Below are 14,999 nucleotides of genomic sequence, written 5' to 3'. Positions count from 1 at the left end.
AAACTCTTAGAAACTGTTGTGCCTGAAAGCCCAAGGAGATCAACAGTTTCAGGGATATTCAAACTACCTTTTCTGGCTCCAGCTATCATTCCATGGGCATAGTCACTTAGATCAAATTTTGTCCCCATTCTGATGTTTGGCCTGAACAGCAACTGTACGTCTTGACCATGTTTGCATGCATTGAGTTGCTGCTACACAATTGGCTGATTGGATATTTGTATTAATGAGAAGGTGGACAGCTGTACCTAATAAAGTGGCCACTGATTCTCGTTAAGTCAGCTTCAGCAATTGTTTGAACTAATGTCATGGAAATATTCAAGAGGTTTGAAGTATAATTAATAATGTTTCCCTTTCCACTATGTCAACGCTTACTCTGCTACTACTGTATCAGAAAGGTGGATACATTTGACTTTGTATTGTAATGTTCAAAGGGCAATCAGGGATTGATAGTTCATTGTAGATTTCTCCAAGGGGGCAAGGCTTTATCCTAAATTATCTTTCTTACATGATTGTCCAATTTACCCAGAAAGTATTTCAGAACAAACCACTGTTGCAATGCAAAGATTTTTATTGATTTTTTTGGAGGTGACGGGCTTTTTTGGCCAAATGAGCCTGCGCTGTTCAATTACACTCAGTGACCAATTAACCTACTAGCCCGTACATCTTTGGAATTTGGGTGGAAACCGGAGCATCCAAGGGAAACTCACGTGGGTCATGGAAGATCGCACACACTCTGTATGGACAGAGGCGGGAATTGAACCCATGTCGCTGACATTGTAATAACATTACTGTAACCGCTACACTACAGCGTTGCACCTCCTAATGTAGGGATTCGATCCTGTGCACTCATAATCAAAGGCAAAGGCACCTGCTTCAAGTGACGCTCATATGTTGTTTCTAAGTATGGTCGGCATTGAAGTTACTGACTACTGTTCTTGGTTGTCCACGTGTGTTCTGACAACAAAAAGGAGCTAAGTAGTGTAATTTCCAAGCAAGTATGCTTTTGACCCCATACTAACCCACTGTAATGATATAGCATGCTGTTCTTCCAATATCTTCCAGTGGCTGGAGGACATCTGAGTCATTACTTTTGTTTAATTCATCCAAAGTCTATCTCTTATTTTATCCATATCTCTGATGTACATACGATTAATATTTAAAGCATGAGATTACTAGTGAATAAAACAAAGTATCTAAGTTATTGGAGATCCTTTGCCAGTCAAACAGCATTTGCAGAACAAAAGATATTGAGCTGACATTTCAAAGAACATTAACCCTGTTTCTTTCTCCACAGATACTGCATATCCTGCCATGTATTTCCAGTGTTTTGGCATTTACTTCATATTTCTAGCATCTGTAGATGCTTGTTTTAAAATTATTCTGTTGCTCTTTCTGATAATAGTTTGATAAATTGGCATTGAACTTAATCAACATATTAAATTTTGAAAACAAAATAACTAAACAAAATCATTAAAAAGATTGTCAAGTGTATACTTGTTCATGTTCACTGTACATTCACAAGTCCTGGTTATGCAACCACTGACACCAGACAGACAATCTCTGAATGTTTGAGGCCACCAGTATTGTAAAGATACTGCCCAGAAGACGGCAATGGCAAGCTATTTCTGTAGAAACATTTGCCAAGAATGATCATGATCATCACCCAATCACCTTCATCATACAATACAGAACACGATGACGATGTCTCTGCACATTATTAAGTAGAACTGTCTGATTTTAAAGACAATATAAACAATATTAAAGATGGTATTACTGCCTCAAAATCTAATTACTCAAAATATTATTTTGAAATAATTTCAAATTCAATTTTGTCTGAGGGTTTTCAGGATTAGTTGTATTTTTATTATTTTGGTAAACACTTAATGTTAGTAAAATCTTTTCCCTATTTAAAGTACTCACAAAAAACTTCTGTTTGATCTTAATTGCTTTGGCTAAATCTGCGATTAATCTTTTCTGCTCCAGGAAGAAATATCAAGAAACAAGTGCCCATGCTATAATTTTTTTAATCCCCTTCATCTTTCCGCTATAATAAGTTTATTGCTTGGCTGTTAAGCTTGTGGTTTATCAAATCTATTACCAAGTTATCATTGGTTAGAAGAGTAAAGTTAGGAATAATTTAGGAACCATTTAGCTATTGAATTGTTACAAGTTGCTCCCTGCATTTGAACTCACTATTTCTATTACAATCATTCTACCTCTTCTAAAGTTAAATTCTCTGTACAATCTTGCACCTTACTGTTTACTTGCACTGCACTTTCTCTGTAGCTTTTACACTTTATTTGGCATTGTTATTGGTCTGCCTTGTTTTACCTCAATGCACTGTGTAATGATTTAAAGTTCATATACGTCACCATATGCTACCCAGAGATTCATTTTCCCAACACAAGTTTTTCACTGTATCTTGGTACATATGTCAATAATAAACCATTACCAATACCAATGTTTTAGAATGCATCCAATGGTTTGCCTCATCTGCAATGATTATATAAGGGTTGTCTTCTCCTCGCCCAGTTATTTCATAAATAAACCTCCTGATAGTTTATATCGATTTTTTTGTTTCTCCATGTCAATGATTTTCTTCACTGAGCCCTCTAATGAAGAAATTACTTGACAGACTTTCTCCTTCCTGCAGTTTAGCAGTTTGTTTTCATTTACCAATTCTGTTTAGCTGGAGAAAACTATAAATTTGATTTGTCATTCTGTTTATGGTTGTTTATTTTAAGTCCTAACTTTCCTTAATATAGCACTAATGATCAATACAGATCCAATTATTAAATTGGAGAGGGAGAAGAAATTAATCATGTGGATGTTACTGGGATTGGAGAGCATAGCTTATAAGAAGAGCCTGGAAAGGCTAGGAGTTTCTTCACCTGTATCATAGAGGCTGAGAAATGAAGTTATATGGGTTTATCAACTCATGAGGGACATAGATAAAGTAAATAGTCAAAGTCTTTTCCTCCAGGGTAGACTACAGGGCATAAGTTTAGACCGAGAGGGAAGGGATCTAGAGAGTACCCAAGGGGAAACTTTTTCATGCAAAGAGTACTGAGTATATAGAACAGTCTCAAACAAGAGGAAATGTTGCAGGGGGGGTACACTTATGATATTTAAAAGACCTTTGTACGGTTTCATCAATAGGAAAGGTTTGGAGTAGGCATTCCCAACCCCTTGTTTAGCGGGATATGAAGCAAATGGGACAAGCTCAGTTGGGTAATTTGGTCAGAATGGACAAAATGGGCCAAAGGGTTTGTTTCTGTGCAGGGTCAGAATGACTTGTCAGGGCACAGTATATAACTGACAAATATAGTAGGCTCAATAAGTAGAGAATATTTGCAATTTGGAAACTCTGCTGATCCACTGAGCAGAAAATTATCTAAGCATATCCTGGGAACTTGGTAACTTCACTGAATTTTCTTTAAAACTCAAATCAAAGAAACAGCTTAAGGAATTCAGCAGACTGAGAATTAAACTGTAATTCCTATTGACTACAAGATAACTTGCATAAATCAGCACCATAATATTAAATAGAAATGCTGGATGAAGCAAAAATTAAATATAACTTCCATCCCTGCTACAATGACCATGGCTACAAGTGGGACCCTAACCAAATTCAGTGAGTTGAAAAGGTCAACGTTAATTGTGATCTTTTCCTAAATCTTCCAGAACTCTTTGGAAAGGTCATCTGAATTCCAGGGATTCTTGAAGAGCAGGGACTATCAAGACAAAAAGAGTAAGTTAATCAACGGTTATTGATAGTGGTTTTATTCTTCATAGCATGAGAAAACTCCTGAGAAAGTTAAATATTTAATGATAAAGCCGTTGGATTTAAATTATTTTGCATATTGTCTCCAATGATGTGACTGTCGGTGGCCACTTTATTAGGTACACCTGCTTACTAATGGAAATATCTAATCAGCCAGTCATGTGACAACAGCTCAAAGCATAAAAGCATGGTCGAGGGGTTTAGCTGTTTTTCAAGCGAAACATCAGACTGGGGAAAAATGTGATATTAGAGTCTTGGACTATGGAATGATAGTTGGTGCCAGATGGTGTGAATTGAGTATCTCAGAAGCTACTGATCTTCTGGGATTCTCATGCATTGAAGTCTGGAGTTTAGAGAGAATGCTGTGAAAAACAAAAACACAAAAAAGCAGTTCTGTGGGTGAAAATGCCTTGCTAATGACAGAGGTCAGAGGAGAATGGCCAGAACTGGTTCCAGCTGACAGGAAGGTGACAGTTACTCAAATAACCATGTGTTACAATAGTTGTGTGCAGAAGAGTATCCCTGAATACACAACACATCAAACCTTGAAGCAGATAGGCTACAGCAACAAAAGACCACACCAGCTTCCACTACTGTACCTAATAAAGTGGCCATTAACTGTTGATTAACAATGAGTAGTTAATTATTAACTACTGAAAAATAGATTTTGATATTAAACTAACAAAATGAGTTTTTAGTTTATGTTTATTCTTATGATTGGTACAGAATTTCATACCAATTGTAAATCACTATGTATGAGAGTTGATAATGCATTCTATCTCAATGAAAAATACTGTTAATTTTACTAATTAACTTTATTTGTTAATGTATTTTTAATTATGTCTTCAGCAAAAGTTACAGTGTTTAGTTATCTATCTTTGCAGGTTAACTATTAAGTATTTCCTGAATTCAGAAATATATAGAAAAACATACAATGGCCAGAAAATGCTGCAAAGGCACTCACCCCCCCCCCCTCCCCCACTCACCAGACCCTTGTGTAAGGCTGTGGAATGCTACATATACAAAATATCCTCGCAGAGCCAATTCTTGGAGCATGGAAGTAGACTTACACCTAGCTCTGTTCTTATCTCACATTTAAAAACCCGAGAGCTATCGAACAATGCAAAATGATTCCACAAATGGAGACCCAGTGATGTGCTGCCTGAGGCCTACTTGCTGCTCGTAATCCGCTCCACCATCCCAGATACTTCTTGGTTTCACCCTTTCACTGGAATTCCAAAATCGAAAAATGTCTGATAACCGATTTTTTTGTATGATGTCACAAATGGAAAATTGCACAGGGCTTTAGGAAGAGCCCCAGGTGAAGGAGGTCTCTGTGCACCACAGAGTTCTGAGAAGCGACCTCACATGTGTAATGAATGGAAGTTAACAAGCCACAGAACAACACTACATCAAGTAAAAAAATGAAGATCTGGATTGTATATTGAAAGAGTGGATTCATCAGCATCAGAGTGAACATATGCTACTCGATGGTATGCTTGGCATGAAACAAGCAAAAATAAATCACGATGAGCTAAATGTTGAAGGTAATTGTGAATATTCAGCAAGCTGACTGCAGAAATTTAAAAAAATGCACAGCATTAATTTTTTTAAGATTTGTGGTGATAAAGCATCTGCTTTTCATGAAGCAGCAGAGAAATTAATTGATGAGTTTGCCAAGATCGATGCTGATGATGATGTAACATGCTCAGTGGCTGCATCTGTAAATATGTGTGACGAACAAGTGCAGGACAAAGACTGCTTACCGGTAGCAGACAAATTCAGAGTTGGGAATGATGTCAAACAACAACTGACTGTCCAGCTGGGCAGCCAAGATAGTGATAGTTCGCCTTTCTGATGGTTCAATGTACACATTATTGTTTACTGCTCAAAAATATTTTTAAAAATTATACAAAACTATTTTCTGGGTATATGGATAAGCTATATTTGTATCACATTACCATAAATCAGTGCGTTGTTTTGTTTATGTCTCCTCCTCTTGCTGAGTTATATCTCTCTGCCCTGTTATTGGGGGGGGGGGGAGAGAGAGAGAGAGAGAGAGAGAGACAGAACCTGTGGTATGTCAGATTGTTGGGTGATTAACCAGTTTGATCTGCAGAACATGGTCTTCAACATTCTCGATCCGTGGAACAACATATTGGTCTGGGACTGAATGCCTGCTCAGTGTTCAATAATCAACAAATATTTGTAACCTTCCCATTCCTCTTCCTCACCACCACTATGGGTGATGCTGAGGGACCCTGACTCAGTAAAATTCCAGCTTCCTTCAGTTCAGATTCTGATGAACCTCTTCCATCCCTGCCAGTGATAACCATCGAGACCTCTCTCTGAAAGGGTGTCCTTCATCACTCAAATAGTGTGGCACATACTCTTGGAGCAACCCACATCAAATACATCAGTAGAAAAGATATTTTTGAGCTACAACATCTTCTCACTTAGTCTCTTTTCCATTCTTTGGGCACCTCGGAGTCACCAAAGTTGAATGACTTTGCTGTTAAATTTCCTGATCCGGGAGACTGTCTCACTCCCAGTCTTCTCACCAGTGAACTAGACATCACCATCACAGGGAAATGATGTGCCATCAGTCTGGGGGTAACTTCTCTCTCTGAGATGCTCCTGACAAGCACTGTCATCCTGTTGACATGTACAGCAGAAGATTTCTACAGTTCAGGTCTCACCAGCACTCCAGGAGGTAAGTGTGACTCTTCTTCCTACTCCTCTGGAGCATCCACTAATAGGTCCTTGACATCGGACATTCCGGGGAATTCGGAATTTCCCGTCATTCTAGCTGCCTCCACAGGACGTAACATGGTGGGTTTGAACAAGTTCCACCACACAGTTCCTTTCCTCATTTATGCTCATCAACCTGCTTAGGAGGAACTTGCACCTTCTCAGAAGCCGCTCTGAACAGCAGGTGAATGGACAAGGTTTTCAAAACATTCTCTCCATTTCTCTCCTTGCATGCCTGCATGAGCCTTCCCAAAATGGGAGTATTTGTTCTCACAATAATGGAAGCTTCACCTTTTTTCAAGCAGGTCTGGACACATCAACACTAATGTGTCAAGGGTCTCATCTATTCCAGCATCTGCTACTTCAATAACAAGTGCCTTCAAACGACAATCATCAGTTTCCAGAGATAATCGTCAATTTCCAGAGCACTGAGTGGCGTCAATGATAAATGTGTCAAATACCTGTTGTAAAAGGATCTGTAGAGTGGAGTAACCTGAGAACCTGTGTCAAGTATGGATCTAGCATAAATACCCTCAGTCCACATAGATATATCCAACTGGATTCCACTAAACCTTCTTGAATAGGTTTTTGCACTTGTGTTTCCCTTGATACATCAAGAAGCCAGTCCATTCCCTCACTGCGTAGGTCCCTCCAAAGTTTCCGGACTTCCTTTTCTGTTGAAGCAACTGCTGGGTTACTTACCAAAGGTTCTCCTGTCCTTCGCACTCCTACTTGAAATGTCCACCCACTCCACAGTCACTTCCCTCATCAAATGACCCCTTTCAGCAGCATCCCGTTTAGTACATCTCACAGGTGGGTCTGGTTTCCTACGCTTGGTGGCAGCTCGAAACCTCAAACAAGATACCCTCAGCTTGCAGGTTTTTCACTTGATCTGATAAAACCCCTGCTTCTGTGGCATCAGGGGTCACTTCACCAATAGAGGCTTCTACAGAAGACATTGACCTCCCACTCCTCCGTCACAGCTTCGTCCTCTCTTACTTCTCTGATCAACTTAACAAACAAGGGAGGGAGATGTGTCTTGTGAGTCATTCGTATGTGTAAGGCTATCACGTCATGTGACAGTGTGTCTTTCACAACTAGTTCTATCCTTTATCGATTTATCTCAGTCAGCTGAGTGGCTCCTTTATGGCACAAGCAATGCAGCTTTCTGGCTAGCCTGAAAATGTAGGAGGAAAGTTTTTTCCCCTTTCTCCTGGAATGTGTGCCTAAACTTCATCATAAGATCAGCTGATCTATCCATCGTACCAAAATTATTTTCTAACGCTTGTTTGTAATCCATGGAAAACCAATGGATTTTCTGCCTTTAATGACCTCACCACCTCAGCAGCCTGAGCCTTTTAAACTCTCTACCAGTCTCTGATTTTTCATATTATCTGAGCACGGCCACTCATCCAGTAACAGAGATGTCTGCTCCACCCAAACCTCATATTCTTCTTCCCCATCGAAGATAGGCTTGACTCCAGAGAACACTCTCAGCCTATAATAACTTTGGTTCTCCACAGGTACACTTTGGCATTTATCAACCAGTGACGTGATTGCCGAAACCAGTTCAGAATTTAAATCAAACGCAAAAGGGCCTATTCAACCTTTTATATCAGACAACTCCTTTCCCTCAGTTCACAGAAACTAGAACAACTTGTCTTTAAAGTCTTTGCCTTCGGCTACATTCTCCCTTTCTCTAAAAATATGGATTAGCCATGGCCCTGCTTCTCCAGCTGCCACTGGCAGTGCAACTTCAGACAGGCCACTGGTAACCTGGACTAACACAATATCCTTACCAGCTGACTGATCAAGACACCGCTCAATCGGTAGAACTTTCCCTAATACTTTTCCATAATTCAGCACTCTGAGTAGCAGTTCATCTAGAATTCTATTATCTATCACGCTCAGATCACAAGCATGACTTACGGATAACTGCTTCAAATCGCACCAAAATTTAATCACTGTGACAGCCATAATAAAGTATCTTAATTATGTCACACCTCACTTCCCCAAACACTAGTTTAAACACTGTTTAAAAACACAGATAAAACTCAAAATATACTATTTAATCAGTCCATAAAGAGCATCCTTGATAAGCCCTCATAAATGCAGTCCTCTCACTGGGGCTTCTACACCAACTTGGTTTGTTAGCTAGTTCTGCCAACAGCCACATGACTTGCTGGTGAGAAGGCCACCTTTCATAAGCAATACACATCTAGAATCAATATGATTTATGTTTCAACCAGACAGAATAGCTGGATGCTCCAATTCTAAAGTACCTTGTTTTGAGCACATGCTGTGTAAATACTGCCCATGCACAGTTCTCAGTAGCTCAGAAATGACAGATCACACACCAGCATAAAATTTTAAAGAAAGTATATATTTACCAATTCTCAGCTTTATAAAACTGTCAACAGAGAAAGAAAATGGAAGTCAAAAGGGCTCATTACAGTTAAACCAGCCTGGATGTGCACATAAACGTTGGAGCTCATTTCTGTAGTATCTGGGTGTAACACTGAATTCTCATCACCAACCACAGGTAGAATTTCCTTTCTTGGAATCTTCTCCCTTGTGAAGTTCTCCTTGCCTTTAGGTCTCTCTTTCGGATTGAATATTCTTGACATCTTCCCTGGTTCTCTTCTCTGTGCAACTTCCATTGAAGACTCCGAACCAGGTTACTGTCCTTCAGAAAACTCTTCCCAGCCAGCTCTCTAGAATCTTCTCCACATCCCACAATCCTGATTGGCTGACACAACATTCCTAAATTGGTCAACATGACTCCTTATCTGTAGCCAAAGCCAAAACACTCTTTCCAGCAGGACACACTTCTTTTACAGAAAACTGCTAAAATCAAATAACTCTCACTATAGCAGTAGAAAACTTAACCAGGGCAACACACAAGGCATTAGTGAAGCCTCACTTGCAGCGTTGCAAGCAGTTTTGGGCCCCTTATCTAAGAAAAGATGTGCTGACATCGGAAAGGGTTCAAAAGACTTTCACAAAGTTATTCCAGGATTGAAAGGCTTATCATTTGATAACACTGGGAATATACTCACTGGAATTCAGAAGAATGATGGAGGATCTCATTGAAACCTATTGAATTTTAAAAGACCTTGATAAAGTAGATGTTGAGAGAATGTTTCCTATAATGCTGGAATATAAGACCAGAGGACACAGACTCAGAATAGAGAAACATCCATTTAGAAAGGATTTGAGGAGGGATTTCTTTAGCCAGAGACTAGTGAATCTGTGGAATTCACTGGTGGCTTTGGAGGCTGAGTCATTGGGTATACATAAGGCAGAGATTGATAGATTCCTTAGTCAGAGCGTGAAGGGATATGGCAAGAAAGCAGGAGATTGGGGCTTAGAGTGAAATGTATTAGCTATAACGAAATGGCGGAGAAGTCTTGATGGGTCACATGGCCTAATTCTGCTCCTATATTGTATAGTCTTATGGTCTTGTCTGCAATATCAATGCTTTTTTTTCTTTCCATTGATGGCACAGCAGACATTAAGTCCTTTTAAATTTAGGGAGGCCTGTTTTCCTGTGGATTGGTATTTTAACAGAGAAACAATTTTGCATTTTAACACTGGAAACTATTGAAGAATCCTGAACAGCTACTTTGTACATGGTCAACTAATTCAGTAGATGCTTTTTGCAATTTTCGGACCTTCCTTTATTCATTCTACCGAATATGCCCTTTGATTATATGTCTGGATTTCATAATGAAAGTTTGCCATGAATCTAACAAAGGTAAAAGTAAATTTACTATCACAGTACGCATATGACACCACATATTACTCCAAGATTCATTTTCTTGCAAGTTTTCGCAGTAGTACAAAGAAATGCCATAGTCAATGAAAGAAACTACACTCAAAGGAAGACTGACATGCAACAAATGTGCAAAAAAAGACATCCTGTGTAATCCCCCCCTTAAAAAAAAATAATAAATATATAAATAATATTGAGACTATGAGTTGTAGAGTCCTTGAAAGCAAGTTCATAATCTGTGTTCTGTATTGTGGTGAATGAAATTATGCATGCCGCAGATAGGTAGTAGAATCACTTAAGAGTAGTATTGAGTGAAGTTATCCATGCCACTTTAGGCGCCTGATGACTGAAGGGTAATAACTGTTTCTGAATTTGGTGTTGTGGGTCCTAAGGCTCCTGTACTTCCTTCCCAATGAAAGCAGCAAGAAGAGAGAATACCTGAATGGTGGGGGTCCTTGATGACTAATCCTGTTGTTCTGTGGCAGCGCTCTTTATAGATTTGCTCAATGGTGGGGAAGGGTTTCCCTGTGACGGGCTGGGGTGTATCCATCACTTTTTGTAGGTTTTTCCATTCCAGGCTATGATGCAACCACTATTAGAATCAGAATCAGAATCAGACTTTAATCGTCAAGTACCTGTACACATAGAAGGAATTTACTTCCGGCAGATGTTGTCTCTCTGCTCATAACAACAATAATGATAAATATAAATGAAAATATAGATTATACATACAGGTAGTGCAATCCAAGTAATAGTTAGCCGACAGTTAACCGGCAGTTAACTGTTCAGCAAAGTGACCGCAGTAGGGAAAAAACTTCTCCAGTGCCTATTAGTCTTAGTCAATATCTTCTTAGATTAAATATTGACAATCTAACTGTTAGAATTCTACTGTTGGTTCCCAGAAGCTGACACAGCACATGCCAATTTCTACTCCTGAGACTACAGCCCAAGACTATCACATTTCATAGTTGACACTGACTTATAGTTCAAGGTTAAACATGCACAATAATTACATATTGCGTTGTGGATATAAATTTACAGCTTAAATGTATGAAGCATAAAACATGCCCTGTCCGTTAAATATTGTCCTCTCCAGTTTTGATCCTGAATAGATAATTCATCCTCCTTTATTATTGCTAACTCTGCTGAGTATAGGGTCTAGCTTCATTCTCACTTACGAGTGATGTTGAATACACTGACTCATACTTTCTGGTTACTGTGTAAGTACACCTACACACAGATTGTCCACCGAACCATAATTTATCCAATATTTTACAAGAGGTTTGACTCCAAATTAAATATTCCTATTACACAATATTCCATATGACTAATTTTAAAGCAGCCTTTTATGTGTTTGTAGGAACCAGCTCACAAGGTATATTCATATTTGTTAAGAAGCATTTGCCTGCTTTTTTTTTTGTCTGGGGAGAATGTACATCAAAATGGATAGGGTATTGGCCAATTTCTACTATCTCTAATTACTGGTGTCATGTCAGATGAATGGGTGTAAAGTTCATGGAATGTGGGAGCTTGAAACTGGTTAAATTGGAGATGTAGAGAGGTTCATTCCTTATGTGAGGTGTTGTATGACGAAGGTGATTATGGTCTGATGACCATCACTGCTCTTGGCAAATTTTTCTGCAGAAGTGGTTTGCCATCGCCTTCTTCTGGGCAGTGTCTTTTCAAGACAGGTGACCTCAGCCATTATCAATACGCTTCAGAGATTGTCTGCCTTATGTCAGTGGTCGCATAGCCAAGAATTGTGATAAGCACGAGCTGTTCATATGACCACCCACCACCTGCTCCCATGACTTCTTGTGGCGCAGATTGCGAGGCTAAGCGGGTGCTGCACCTTGCCCAAGGATGACCTGCAGGCCAGTGGAAGGAGGGCGGATATACCCTACACCTCCATTGGTAGAGACCTATCTCAACACTGCCATCCCGCAAAGAGGCAGGAGCAATTAGTGCAAACAGGAAAAAAAAAGAGAGCAACAAAACTGCGTAATACTACAAAGCTTACCAATTATGTCAAAAGGCAACTCAACACGCACTCAGTGACCACTGAATGTATGTTCATGCCTTTCAGCCACTGCAGCCCATCCACTTTAAGGTTCAACATGTCGCACACTCAGAGATGCTCTTCTACACACCATTGTTGTAACACGTAGTTATTTGAGTTACTGTCAACTTCCTGTCAGCTTGAATCAGTCTGGCCAGCTTCTCCTGATCTCTTTCATTAACAAGGTGTTTTTACGCACAGAACTGTCATTCACAGAATATATTTTGGGTTTTTTTTTGCATGATTCTCTGTAAACGCTAGAGACTGTTTGTGTGTGAAGATCCCAGGACTTCAGCAATTTCTGAGATATTCAAACCACCCTGTCTGGCACCAATAACAAGTCCACAGTAGGAGTGACTTAGGTCACAATTCCTCCCTGATTCTAATATTTGGTCTGAACAATAGTCAAACCTCTTGACCATATCTGCATGCTATTAGGCACTAAGTTGCTGCTACTTGATTGGCTGATTAGATATTTGTGTTAACGAGCAGGTGTACAGGTGTACCCAATAAAGTGGGCACTAAGTATACTCGGCCTTCTAAATGTAGCAAGTAAGTTAAAGAAAAACAAAATCCTATTATTCATCAAAGCTTGGGCCAAAGGGGAAATGGTGGGTATGCATCAGACTCAGTTTCTCGTCAAATTCTCATGTGTTTATTTTATAGGCATAAATACATTGTACATACCAGTCTAAAACTGTGAAACAAGGTAAGAAGAAGCTTCAAAGTAGGTTACATATCTGCTAAAAAGCTACCAAGCAAAAATAGAAAAATGCAGTTGATGGAAATTTCAGAGCTGGGGTCAATGTTTGATGGTTATAAGTTAGGATCAGAGACTATGCTCCCATTTAAAGTCAGACACCATAACCTTCATTGTAATTTCTGTGGATTATTACAATCCCCATTTCCTACAATACATTTGGAAATTTAACTGGGGATATTGTCTTTAGTAAAAGTTTCTTCAGGTCAGACATAAAGGATTAAACATCTACTGTGTTTGCCAGGCACGTTTAGAGTCATACAACTCTACAGCTCAGAAATGGACCCACTAGAAATGGAAGAAATGTGGTAAATGTTGTGCTGTAGGTTTTCTGTTTCTATGTTTCTACCTTGTCCATGCCAAACCATTAATCTGCCTAATCCCAGACTATGGCCCTCCCATTCATGCACCTATCCAAATTTCTCTTAAATGTTGAAATTGAGCCTGCACCTGTTGTTTGAGCTGGCAACTCGCTCCACCCTCTAAGTGAAGAAGTTGCCCCTCATATTACCCTTAAATATTTCAGCTTTTATCCTTAACCCATGACGTCTAGTTGTAGTCTCACCCAACCTCAGTGGAAAAAGCCTGATTGCATTTACCCTATCTATACCGCTCATTATTTTGTATATCTCTATCAGATCTGCACATGATATTTTACATTCTGGTGAATAAAGTCTTAATCTATTCAACCTGTCCCCATAACGCAAGTGTTGGCAACATCTGTGAACATTTTCTCTGTACTCTTTCAATCCTATTTACGTCTTTTCCGTGGGTAGGTGACCAAAACTGGATACAGTACTCCAAATATGACCTCACCAGTGTCCTACTCCACCACATTCAGGAATGCTTATTACCTTTCAATTATCAGGCTCCTGGACCAGTGTGGATAGCCTCACTCACATCAAGAATGAACCAAATCCTCAACCTATGAGCTCACTTTCAAGGATTCCATGATTCATGTTTGGAATATTATTTAATTACTTATTTACTACTTGCTCTCTTTTTCTATTTTGCATAGATTGTCTTCTTTTGCACAATGATTAATTGTCTTTGTGTGTAAATTTTCATTGATTCTATCATAGTGTGACGCTCTGGGCGGGGGGGAGGGGGGTGGGTGCGTGGTTGACAGCTGGCCCCTGCATTTCTAATTACCAGTTCTGTTCATTGTTCTTGTGTTAAAATGCTTTTGTGGCATTATTGTGGGAAGTTCCAGTTCATTTATTGTTACATCTTAGCTCGGGTTATACAGATATTTGCATGTGTATTTGCTGGTCACTCTAACTGTAACTGGGGTGTGTGATGGTCACCTCCCCCGATAGTGTGAGACTGGTTGGGTTCACTCTCTGGTCATGGTGCCCAGTCTGTTTTGTGTCTATCACAATAAAACGGTTGTTGAGTTAAAGAGCTTCCTTGTCTGTCATTATGGACCAAGTGTTCACCACAATATTCTACTTATTCTACTTTGAATACCTGCAAGAAAATGAATCTCAGGGTAGTATATTGTGACATATACATACTCTGCTAATACATATACTTTGTACTTCTGTAAAAGTCCAGTCATGTTCTTATATAATGACAGAATTGTCTCAATGAACTGAAAGGCTTTTTACATTCTATATTCAAGGAGTAGCCAGCAGTAGTCCGAGTAAAACTCCGTCTGGCTTTGAAGCCTCACTGTTCAGGACAGGAGCACATCACACCATGTCTCTTTTTACATGTAGCTGCTTCTCCCTCAGCATAAAATTTCTGAATGTTCCATGTTTCCACAAACACTACCTTATTATTCCTTTCACTTTGCCCATTTTTATTTTGTAATTTAAAGCAATTTTATGTCAATGCATTGTATTGCTGTTGCAAAAAACTACAATAT

At 39.3% G+C, this 14,999-nt stretch overlaps 1 long non-coding RNA gene across 1 annotated transcript in view; it reads left to right on the top strand.

Moving 5' to 3' along the window:
- Positions 1-14,999, top strand: part of LOC132401794 (uncharacterized) — a 54,281-nt gene that overhangs the window by 18,558 nt on the left and 20,724 nt on the right. Inside the window, exon 2 of the long non-coding RNA XR_009514719.1 lies at positions 3,685-3,751. This is a non-coding gene — a long non-coding RNA (uncharacterized LOC132401794). The remainder of the gene's footprint in view (positions 1-3,684; positions 3,752-14,999) is intronic.

The sequence above is a fragment of the Hypanus sabinus genome, chromosome 1 (assembly GCF_030144855.1).
Source record: "Hypanus sabinus isolate sHypSab1 chromosome 1, sHypSab1.hap1, whole genome shotgun sequence".
Lineage (NCBI taxonomy): Eukaryota > Metazoa > Chordata > Chondrichthyes > Myliobatiformes > Dasyatidae > Hypanus > Hypanus sabinus.
The sequence above is the reverse complement of the archived record's forward strand: the minus strand, read 5'-3'. Positions and strand labels throughout refer to the sequence as shown.